The sequence below is a fragment of the Arachis hypogaea genome, chromosome 1 (genome assembly GCF_003086295.3).
Source record: "Arachis hypogaea cultivar Tifrunner chromosome 1, arahy.Tifrunner.gnm2.J5K5, whole genome shotgun sequence".
In the NCBI taxonomy this organism is placed as follows: domain Eukaryota; kingdom Viridiplantae; phylum Streptophyta; class Magnoliopsida; order Fabales; family Fabaceae; genus Arachis; species Arachis hypogaea.
The window spans coordinates 45,049,049-45,061,209 of NC_092036.1; the positions used below are offsets into that span (position 1 = coordinate 45,049,049).

The 12,161-nt window shown below is 38.0% G+C and overlaps 1 non-coding gene across 1 annotated transcript; it reads right to left on the reverse strand.

The window, feature by feature from the left end:
• Positions 1-6,412: 6,412 nt before the first annotated feature.
• Positions 6,413-6,516, reverse strand: LOC112715636 (small nucleolar RNA R71). The gene has a single exon (XR_003159884.1). It is a non-coding gene; the product is annotated as a small nucleolar RNA R71 (small nucleolar RNA).
• Positions 6,517-12,161: the final 5,645 nt, after the last annotated feature.

The following is a 12,161-nucleotide window of genomic DNA, read 5'->3' on the forward strand; positions in this document are numbered from 1 at the left end:
TTCACAACTTTAGACAAGAAGAGAATGAGTCTCTTCATGATGCTTGGGTGAGATACAAGCGAATGCTGAGAAGATGTCCCATTGAAATGTTTTTAGAATGGGTAAAGATGGATATCTTTTATTACAGACTCACAGATATGGCTAAGATGTCCTTAGATCATTCTGCAGGTGGTTCAATCCATATGAGAAAGACAATTGAGGAAGCTCACAAGCTCATTGAGACAGTTGCCACCAATCAGCATCTATACTCATCTAATGAGACTCTAATGAAAAGAGAGGTTAAGACAGTGTTCACTGAATCAAACTCTCCTGAGCAAAGTGAGTCATTAACCAAGCAACTCCACTCCCTCACATAGCAGTTGCTAAGCTTGCAAGAAGAAGTGCATAAGACCCAAGCCTCCAACAAGAATATGGAAGCACGATTGAACCAGGCTAAACAGCACTTGTCTGAACAGATAAGAGAAGAATGCCAAGCTCTTCAATTAAGGAGCACCCTGAATACCCAGCCTCAGAATAGTAAGAGGCAGGGAGAAGAGCTGGCAGAAGATAAACAAGTTGTAGGTCATGGCACTCATGAGAGCGCTGAATGCCCAGAAGAGGGCAGCGAGGGTATCCAACACCCAGAAAGGGGCAGCCCAGGCGTACAACGCCCAGAAGGGGGCAACCCAGGCGTCCAACACCCAGAAGAGGGCAGCCCAGGCATTGAACGCCAGTCCAAGGGAGGCTAGACACGTGTAAGTGCCAAGAACGCCTCTCCTAATCAAGTTGGTAGCCTTTCTATAGGCACTATAGACACTCACCCTGCACCACTCATGGCCCTTGAGTACAAGTCTAAGTTACCATACCCTCAAAGACTCTAGAAAGCAGAAAAGGATAGGCAATTTGTCAAATTCTTAGAAGCTTTCAAGAAGCTAGAGATCAAAATCCCCTTTGCAGAGGCTCTTGAACAAATGCCTTCATATGCTAAGTTCATGAAGGAAATACTGAATAACAAGAGGGATTGGAGGGAACTAGAGACAACGATGCTTACTAAGGAGTGCAGTGCAGTCATTCAGAGGAACCTTCCTCAAAAACTTTAGAGACCCCCTAACACTCTTCCCAGAGACACAGAGGTAAATCCAAGAAAAGAGTGTTAGGCCCTCATTAGTAGCAACGAGCGGAGCCTAAGGGGGTACACACTATTGAGGAACTAAATGAAGAAGAGGCTCAAGAAGAGGCTGGAAGAACACTGTTACACACCCCTCTTATGAGAAGAAAGCCTGAAGTACCACACCTCAGAAGCCCTAAAAGGAGACCAAGGATGAGCGCTACTCACAGTCCTTGGAAGGCTTTAAGAAGTTGCAAATCAATACTTCTTTTGCTAAGATTTTGGAGCAATGGTCTATCTCTATTGGAAGAAACCTCTCTGATGCTGAGAAAGGCAAATTGGTGCTGAGGTTACAGAAGGATTACATGATTTTCAAGGTCCTTAAACCTCCACTACCCCCTGACAAAGGAGGTACTTCCATGAAAATTCCATTCTGAAGCCTCCTTCCTTGGTGAAAACTCATACAGTTTTCCCAGACATCAAATCTAAGTTTGGTGTTGGGCAGTCACCACCCACCAAAGAGGAAGGACCCAAGAGGAAGATGCATAGGGGATGGAGAAACAATACAACCCCTACCCTGACAAGCAAGGAGAATCAAGCTGACAATAATAAAAGAAAGCTTGTTAGGAGGAACTCAAATCCAAGAGCACTAATCTTCTCCTCTTTCCCCTTGGAGTCATTTCTGGTAACCAACTGAAAAAAGAGGAAGAAAGTAAACAATCAAGTGTCAAGCTAATGACATTAAAGAAGTGCTTGTTGGGAGGCAATCCAACCATGAGTAGAGTACTATTATTTCTGTTTCTTTTGTTTTTGTTTTCTTTTTGGTTAATTTCCATAGTTTTCCTTATTTTTTTTACGTTTGTGATCATGTGCAGTATTTAAAATAGAAGCAGAAACCTCTAGAGATGGAAAATAGAACACCCTAGGGAGAGCCCCTTGCTGTTGTTAAATGCCAGACAAGGAGGATGCTCGGCATTTAATGCCCAAATAGGAGAGTAAGTCTTATGTTGAACGCCAGAACAGGAACAAATCTGGGCGTCCAACACCCATAAACAAGCCTACACTGGCGTTAAACGCTAGTAACAGAGGAAATTGGGCGTTCAACACCCACCAAGGAATACTTCCTGGCATTGAACACCAGACCAGGAAAGAGCTAGGCGTCCAACGCCCCAGCAGGGGCAGGATGCAACTCAAGCTTTGAAGCTTTCTCAGCCAGAAGGTCCTACACAAACCCCACCTAACCCATCTTTCCTTCTCTCTCCTACTCTTTCCACCTTGATTCCCACACTAAGTTTTCTTTACTTGGGGACAAGTAAAATTTTTAAGTTTGGTGTTTGATGAGCGGATAATTTATACGCTTTTTGGCATTGTTTTTAGGTAGTTTTTAGTATGATCTAGTTACTTTTAGGGATGTTTTCATTAGTTTTTATGATAAATTCAAATTTCTGGACTTTACTATGAGTTTGTGTATTTTTCTATAATTTCAGGTATTTTCTGGCTGAAATTGAGGGACCTGAGCAAAACTCTGATAGGAGGCTGACAAAGGACTGCTGATGCTGTTGGAATCTGACCTCCCTGCACTAAAAATAGATTTTCTGGAGCTACAAAAATCCAAATGGTGCACTCTCAATGGCGTTGGAAAGTACACATCTAGAGCTTTCTAGCAATATATAATAATCCATACTTTATTCGAGATTTGATGACGTAAATTGGTGCTCAACGCCAGTTCCATGCTGCATTCTGGAGTCAAACGCCAGAAACACGTCACGAACCAGAGTTGAACGCCAGAAACACGTTACAACTTGGCGTTCAACTCCAATAAAAGCCTCTTCACGTGCAACATTCAAGCTCAGCCCAAGCACACACCAAGTGGGCCCCGGAAGTGGATTTCTGCATCAATTACTTACTTCTGTAAACCCTAAGTAGCTAGTTTATTATAAATAGGACATTTTACTATTGTATTTTCATCCTGGATCCTGAATTGTATTTTATTGATTCTGTGATCACATTTTGGGGGCTGGCCATTCGGCCATGCCTGGACCTTTCACTTATATATTTTCAACGTTGGAGTTTCTACACACCATAGATTAAGGGTGTGGAGCTCTGCTGTACCTCAAGTTTTAATGCAATTACTACTATTTTCTATCCAATTCGATTTATTCATGTTCTAAGATATTCGTTGCACTTCAACTTGATGAATGTGATGATCCGTGACACTCATCATCATTCTCTCTTATGAACGCACGTGACTGACAACCACTTCCGTTCTACCTTAGACTGGCGCATATCTCTTGGATTCCTTGATCAGAATCTTCGTGGTATAAGCTAGAATTGATGGCGGCATTCATGGGAATCCAGAAAGTCTAACCTTGTCTGTGGTATTCCGAGTAGGATTCCAGAATTGAATGACTGTGACGAGCTTCAAACTCGCGATTGCTGGGCGTGATGACAAACGCAAAAGAATCAAGGGATTCTATTCCAACATGATCGAGAACCGACAGATGATTAGCCGTGCTGTGACAGAGCATTTGGACCATTTTCACTGAGAGGATGGGATGTAGCCATTGACAACAGTGATTCCCTACATACAGCTTGCCATAGAAAGGAGTGATAAAAATGGGATAAAAGCAGTAAGAAAGCAGAGATTCAGAAGGAACACAGCACCTCCATACACGTATCTGAAATTCCCACCATTGAATTACATGAGTAACTATATCTTTATTTTCTGCTTAAATTTATTATTATTCGAAAATCCAATAATCTCTTAATATAGTTGAATCTGCCTGACTGGGATTTACAAGATGACCATAGCTTGCTTCATACCAACAATCTCTGTGGGATCGATCCTTACTCACGTAAGGTATTACTTGGACGACCCAGTACACTTGCTGGTTAGTTGTGCGGAGTTGTGACAAAGTGTGATTCACGTTTGAGAGCACTAAGTCTTTGGAGCCATTGTTAATGATCACAATTTTGTCCACCAAGTTTTTGGCGCCGTTGCTGGGGATTGTTCGAGTATGGACAACTGACAGTTCATCTTGTTGCTCAGATTAGGTAATTTTCTTTTCAAAAAATTTTTCAAAATTTTTCTTTGTTTTCGTTTTTCCAAAAAAATTATTTTCAAAAAAATTTTTAAATTATTCTATGGCTTCAAAACTTTCAAGAATGAATTCTAGAGTTTCATGGTAACATGTTGAATCCTAGTTGGCTGTAAAGCCATATCCAAACTCCTTTGGGATTGGTCTTCAACTAATCACCACAATGCATGTAATGCCAGGCTATTAAGCCATGTCCAACCCCTGAATTGGAGCTTTAGGCTAACATAAAAAGATTCCTGGAATTCTTCTTAAGGATTTTGAATTTCTTATTTTCTTTTTCCATATGTTTTTCGAAAAAATATAATAAAAATACAAAAAAAATTAGAAAATCATAAAAACCAAAAATATTTTGTGTTTCTTGTTTGATTCTTGAGTCAATTTTTAAGTTTGGTGTCAATTGCATGTTTTAAAAAATTATTATGCATTTTTCGAAAATTCATTCGTTCATGGTGTTCTTCATGATCTTCAAGTTGTTCTTCGTAAGTCTTCTTGTTTGATCTTGATGTTTTCTTGTTTTGCATCTTTTGTTGTTTTTCATATGCATTTTTCGTTTGTTAGAGTCCATGCATTAAAGATTTCTAAGTTTGGTGTCTTGCATGTTTTCTTTGCATCAAAAATTTTTTAAAATTATGTTCTTGATGTTCATCATGATCTTCAAAGTGTTCTTCGTGTTCATCTTGACATTCATAATGTTCTTGCATGCATCATGTGTTTTGATCCAAAATTTTCATGTTTTGGGTCATTTTTATGTTTTTCTCTCTCATCATTAAAAATTCAAAAATAACAAAATATCTTTTCCTTATTTCTCTCCAAATTTTCGAAAATTTGAGTTGACTTGGTCAAAAATTTTTAAAATTAGTTGTTTCTTACAAAGTCAAGTCAAATTTTCAATTTTAAAAATCTTATCTTTTCAAAACTTTTTCAAAAATCAAATCTTTTTCATTTTTTTCTTATTAATTTCGAAAATTTTAAAACATTTTTCAAAAATCTTTTTCTTAATATTATTTCAAATTTTCGAAAATTATGCTAACAATTAATATGATTGATCAAAAATTTGAAGTTTGTTACTTTCTTGTTAAGAAAGGTTCAATCTTTAAATTCTAGAATCTTATCTTTTAGTTTCTTGTTAGTTAAGTAATTAATTTTAATTTTAAAAATTAAATCTTTTTCAATCCTATCTTTTTATCATATCTTCTTATCTTATCTTTTTATCATATCTTTTTCAAAAATTTGATTTTAAAATATCTTATCTAACTTCTTATCTTCTTATCTTTTCAAATTTGACTCTAATATCTTTTTCAACTAACTATTTGACTTTTTGTTTGTTTATTATCTTTTTCAAAACCACCTAACTACTTTTTTCTCTCTAATTTTCGAAAATATCTCATCCCTTTTTCAAAAAATTCTTTTTAATTAATTAATTGTTTTAAATTTTAATTTTAATTCTATCTTATCTTTAATTTTCGAAAATCATTAACTACTTTTTCAAAATTATTTTCGAATTCTCTCCCTCTTCTCTTCTTCTATTTATTTATTTATTTACTAACACCTCTCTTCATCTCAAATCACTGCCTCTATCCTTACCCATTCTTCTTCACTCTTCTTCCCTTTCTTCTTCTACTAATAATAAGGATCCTCTTTACTGTGACATAGAGGATTCCTCTTCTTTTCTTGTTCTCTTATCTTTCATATGAACAGGAATAAGGAAAAAGGGATCTTTGTTGAAGCTGATCCTGAACCTGAAAGGACTCTGAATAGGAAACTAAGAGAAGCTAAATTACAACAATCCAGAGGCAACCTTTCTGAAATTTTCGAACGAGAGAAGGAGATGGCAGCCGAACCCAACAACAATAATGCAAGGAGGATGCTTGGTGATTTTACTAAACCCACGTCCAAGTTTGATGGAAGAAGCATCTCCATTCCTGCCATTGGAGCAAACAATTTTGAGCTGAAACCTCAATTAGTTGCTTTAATGCAACAGAACTGCAAGTTTCATGGACTTCCATCTGAAGATCCTTACCAGTTTTTAACTGAGTTCTTGCAGATTTATGAGACTGTTAAGACGAATGGAGTAGATCTTGAAGTCTACAGGCTCATGCTTTTCCCTTTTGCTGTAAGAGACAGAGCTAGAACATGGTTGGACTCACAACCTAAAAATAGCCTGGACTCCTGGGATAAGCTGTTCACGGCCTTCTTGGATAAATTCTTTCCTCCTCAAAAGCTAAGCAAGCTTAGAGTGGATGTTCATACCTTTAAGCAAAAAGATGGTGAATCCCTCTATGAAGCTTGGGAAAGATACAAGCAGATGACCAAAAAGTGTCCTTCTGACATGTTTTCAGAATGGACCATATTAGATATATTCTATTATGGTCTATTTGAGTTTTCCAAGATGTCATTGGACCAGTCTGCAGGTGGATCCATTCACCTAAAGAAAATGCCTGCAGAAGCTCAAGAACTTATTGACATGGTTGCAAATAACCAATTCATGTACACCTCTGAGAGGAAGGGAGTTCTTGAAATTGATGCTTTGAATGCCATATTGGCTCAGAACAAAGTGTTGACTCAGCACGTCAACATGATCTCTCAAAGTCTGAATGGATGGCAAAATGCATCCAACAGTACTAAAGAGGCAGCTTCTGAAGAAGCTTATGATCCTGAAAACCCTGTAATGGCAGAGGTTAATTACATGGGTGAACCTTATGGAAACACCTCTAATTCATCATGGAGAAATCATCCAAATTTCCCATGGAAGGATCAACAAAAGCCTCAACAAGGCTTCAATAATGGTGGAAGAAACAGGCTCAGCAATAACAAGCCTTTTCCATTATCTTCTCAGCAACAGACAGAGAATTCTGAGCAGAGCCCCTCTAATTTAGCAAATTTAGTCTCTGATCTATCAAAGGCCACTTTAAGTTTCATGAGTGAGACAAGATCCTCCATTAGAAATTTGGAGGCACAAGTGGGCCAGCTGAGTAAGAAAGTCATTGAAACTCCTCCCAGTATTCTCCCAAGCAATACAGAAGAGAATCCAAAAGGAGAGTGCAAGGCCATTGATGTAATCAATATGGCCGAATGCACAAGGGAGGAGAAGGACAAAAATTCTAGTGAGGAAGACCTCCTGGGACGTCTCTCAAACAAGAAGGAATTCCCTATTGAGGACTTAAAGGAATCTGAGGCTCACATAGAGACCATAGAGATTCCAATAAATCTCATTCTGCCATTCATGAGCTCTGAAAACTGTTCTTCCTCAGAAGAAGATGAAGATGTAACTGGAAAGCAAGTTGCTCAATATCTAGAAGCCATCATGAAGCTGAATGCCAAGTTGTTTGGTAATGAGACTTGGGAAGGTGAACCTCCCTTGCTCATTAGTGAACTAGATACATGGGTTAAGAAAACTTTACCTCAAAAGAGACAAGATCCTGGTAAATTCTTAATACCCTGTACCATAGGCACCATGACCTTTAACAAGGCTTTGTGTGATCTAAGGTCAGGCATAAATCTTATGCCACTCTCTGTAATGGAGAAACTAGGGATCATTGAGGTACAGCCTGCCTTATTCTCATTACAATTGGCAGACAAGTCAGTAAGACAAACTTATGGATTAGTAGGGGACGTGTTAGTAAAGGTTGAAGGCCTTTACATCCCTACTGATTTCATAATCTTAGACACTAGGAAGGAAGAAGATGAATGCATCATCCTTGGAAGACCCTTCCTAGCCACAGCAGAAGCTGTGATTAATGTTAACAGAGGAGAATTAGTCTTTCAATCGAATGGGGACTACCTTGTGTTTAAAGCTCAAGGACCTTCCTCTGCAACCATGGAGAGGAAGCATGAAAAGCTTCTCTCAGTACAGAGTCAAAAAGAGCCCCACAGTCAAACTCTAAGTTTGGTGTTGGGAGGCCACAACCAAACTCTAAGTTTGGTGTTGAGAAGCCCCCACATTCAAACTCTAAGTTTGGTGTTGGGAGGCCTTCATCATGCTCTAAACTTCTGTGAGGCTCCATGAAAGCCCACTGTCAAGCTAGTGACATTAAAAGAGCGCTTGTTGGGAGGCAACCCAATTTTTATTTATCTAATTTTATTTTTATTTTATTATTATTTCATGTTTTATTAGGTTCATGATCATGTGGAGTCATGAAAAAAATATTAAAATTAAAAATAGAAGAAAAAATAGCAGCAGAAAAATCACACCCTGGAGGAAGGACTTACTGGCATTTAAACGCCAGTAAGGAGAATCTGGCTGGCGTTCAACGCCAGAACAGAGCATGGATCTGGCACTGAACGCCAAAAATAAGCAACATCCTGGCGTTTGGATGCCAGGAATATGCCCTGAGGAAAGCTGGCACTGAACGCCAGTAACAAGCATGGAACTGGTGTTCAACACCAGAAACATGCTGAACATGGGCGTTGAACGCCTAGAACGTGCATCACTTCGGCGTTTAAATGCCAGAATGGTATGCTAAGGCATTTTACATGCCTAATTGGTGCAGGGATGTAAAATCCTTGACACCTCAGGATCTGTGGACCCCACAGGATCATTGATGAGCGAATAATTTATACGCTTTTTGGCATTGTTTTTATTATGTTTTTAGTATGCTTTAGTTAGTTTTTATCATATTTTTATTAGTTTTTATTTAAAATTCACTTTTCTGGACTTTACTATGAGTTTGTGTGTTTTTCTGTGATTTCAGGTATTTTCTGGCTGAAATTGAGGGACCTGAGCAAAAATCTGATTCAGAGGCTGAAAAGGACTGCAGATGCTGTTGGATTCTGACCTCCCTGCACTCGAAGTGGATTTTCTGGAGCTAATAAAGCCCAATTTGCGCGTTCTCAACTGCGTTGGAAAGTAGACATCCTGGGCTTTCCAGCAATGTATAATAGTCAATACTTTGCCCGAGATTTTATGGCCCAAACAGGCGTTCCAAGTCAGCTCAAGAATTTTGGCGTAAAACGCCGGAACTGGAACAAGAATGGGAGTTAAATGCCCAAACTGGCACAAAAGCTGGCGTTTAACTCCAAGAAGAGTCTCTACACAAAAATGCTTCAATGCTCAGCCCAAGCACACACCAAGTGGGCCCGGAAGTGGATTTTTATGTCATTTACTCATCTTTGTAAACCCTAAGCTACTAGTTCTCTACAAATAGGACCTTTTGCTATTGTATTAGACATCTTGGTAGCTATCTTTGAGTAGTCTTATGCTATCTTAGATCATGGGGGCTGGCCTCTCGTCCATGCCTAGACCTTGTTCTTATCTATTTTAAACGGTGGAGTTTCTACACACCATAGATTAAGGTGTGGAGCTCTGCTGTACCTCGAGTATTAATGCAATTACTATTGTTCTTCTATTCAATTCAGCTTATTCTTGTTCTAAGATATCACTTGTTCCTCAACTTGATGAATGTGATGATCCGTGACACTCATCATCATTCTCACCTATGAACGTGTGCCTGACAACCACCTCCGTTCTACCTTAGATTGAGTGGATATCTCTTGGATTTCTTAACCAGAATCTTCGTGGTATAAGTTAGAATTGATGGTGGCATTCAAGAGAATCCGGAAGGTCTAAACCTTGTCTGTGGTATTCTGAGTAGGATTCAAGGATTGAATGACTGTGATGAGCTTCAAACTCACGATTGTGAGGCGTTAGTGACAGACGCAAAAGAATCACTGGATTCTATTCTGACATGATCGAGAACCGACAGCTGAATAGCCGTGCTGTGACAGAGCGCGTTGAACATTTTCACTGAGAGGACGGGACTGTAGCCATTGACAACGGTGATGCCCAACATACAGCTTGTCATGGAAAGGAGTAAGAAGAATTGGATGAAGACAGTAGGAAAGCAGAGAGACGGAAGGGACAAAGCATCTCCATACGCTTATCTGAAATTCTCACCAATGAATTGCATAAGTATCTCTATCTTTATTTTATGCTTTATTCATAAATCATTCATAACCATTTGAATCTGCCTGACTGAGATTTACAAGATGACCATAGCTTGCTTCATACCAACAATCTCCGTGGGATCGACCCTTACTCGCGTACGGTTTATTACTTGGACGACCCAGTGCACTTGCTGGTTAGTTGTGCGAAGTTGTGATAAAGAGTTGAGATTGCAATTGAGCGTACCATGTTGATGGCGCCATTAATGATCACAATTTCGTGCACCAAGTTTTTGGCACCGTTGCCGGGGATTGTTTGAGTTTGGACAACTGACGGTTCATCTTGTTGCTTAGATTAGGTATTTTTCAGAATTTTTAAGAATGAATTCTAGTGTTTCAAGGTGATGTTCTTATCATCACCAAAGCTGATTGATCTTCATCAATTTAGCTCTTGAATGTAATGTCCTGCTGAAGCTTGGCTAGCCATGTCTAATTTCTTTAGACTGAAGCTTTAGACTAACATTGCATGATTCCTGGAATTCTCATTAAGAATTTTGATATCCTTATTTTCTTTTCCACATAAATTTCGAAAAATCCAAAAAAATTACAAAATCATAAAAAAACCAAAAATATTTCTTGTTTGAGTCTAGTGTCTCATTTTAAGTTTGGTGTCAATTGCATGTTTCTGTTCTTCTTGCATTTATCATGTGTCTTCATTGATCTTCAAGTTATTCTTGATGATTTACTTGATCTGATCTTTAAATTCTCTTGTTTTGTGTGTTTTGTTGTTTCTCATATGCATTCTCAATTTGTTAGTGTCAGTAGTATACAAACTTTTAAGTTTGGTGTCTTGCATGCATTGTTTATTTGATTTTAATTGCATTTTGATTTTTCCTCATCATTAAAAATCCAAAAAAATTTTTAATTTGTGTCTTTTCAAGTCAATAATGCAGATAATTGAAGATTCAGAACATACAGCAGAGGAATTACACAGAAAAAGCTGGGCGTTCAAAACGCCCAGTGAAGAAAGAAAACTGGCGTTTAAACGCCAGCCAGGGCACCTGGCTGGGTGTTTAACGCCCAAAAGGGTAGCATTTTGGGCGTTAAACGCCAGAATGTACACCATTCTGGGCGTTTAACGCCAGGATGGCACAAGAGGGAAGATTTTGTTTTCAATTCAAATTTTTTTTCAAGTTTTCATAATTTTTCAAAATCAAATCTTTTTCAAATCATATCTTTTCAATCATATTTTTTCAAAATCAATTTCTTTCCAATTTCAAAAATACTTGCTAACAATTAATGATTTGATTCAACATTTCAAGTATGTTTCCTTTTCTGTTGAGAAAGATTTAATGTTTGAATCATATCTTTTCTTATTAGCCAAGTCATTGATTTTAAAAATCAAATCTTTTTAAATTGTTTTTCAATCATATCTTTTTAATCACATCTTTTTCAAAATAAGTTTTCAATCATATCTTTTTGATTTCTAATTTCAAAATCTTTTTCAAAAATCACTTTATCTCTTTCCCAATCATATTTTTCAAAAATCATTCTTCAATTTTTCAAAATGTTTTTAAAATATTTTTAAATTTATTTTAGAAAATTTCTTCCCCTCTTCTCACATCCTTCTGTTTATGGACTAACATGTACAATTCGAACTCTATCTTTCTAAGTTCGAATTCTTCTACCTCTTCCTTCTATTTTTCTTTTCCTCTGACACCTCAAGGAATCTCTATACTGTGACATAGAGGATTCCATATTTTCTTGTTCTCTTCTCTTTTATATGAGCAGGAGTAAAGACAAAGGCATTCTTGTTGAGGCTGACCCTGAACCTGAAAGGACCTTGAAGCGAAAACTAAGAGAAGTTAAAGCACAACTCTCTGTAGAGGACCTAACAGAAATCTTCAAAGAAGAAGACATGGCAACCGAAAACAACAACAATGCCAACAATGCAAGGAAGGTGCTGGGTGACTTTACTGCACCTACTCCCGACTTCTATGGGAGAAGCATCTCTATCCCTGCCATTGGAGCAAACAACTTTGAGCTTAAGCCTCAATTAGTTTCTCTAATGCAACAGAATTGCAAGTTCCATTGAC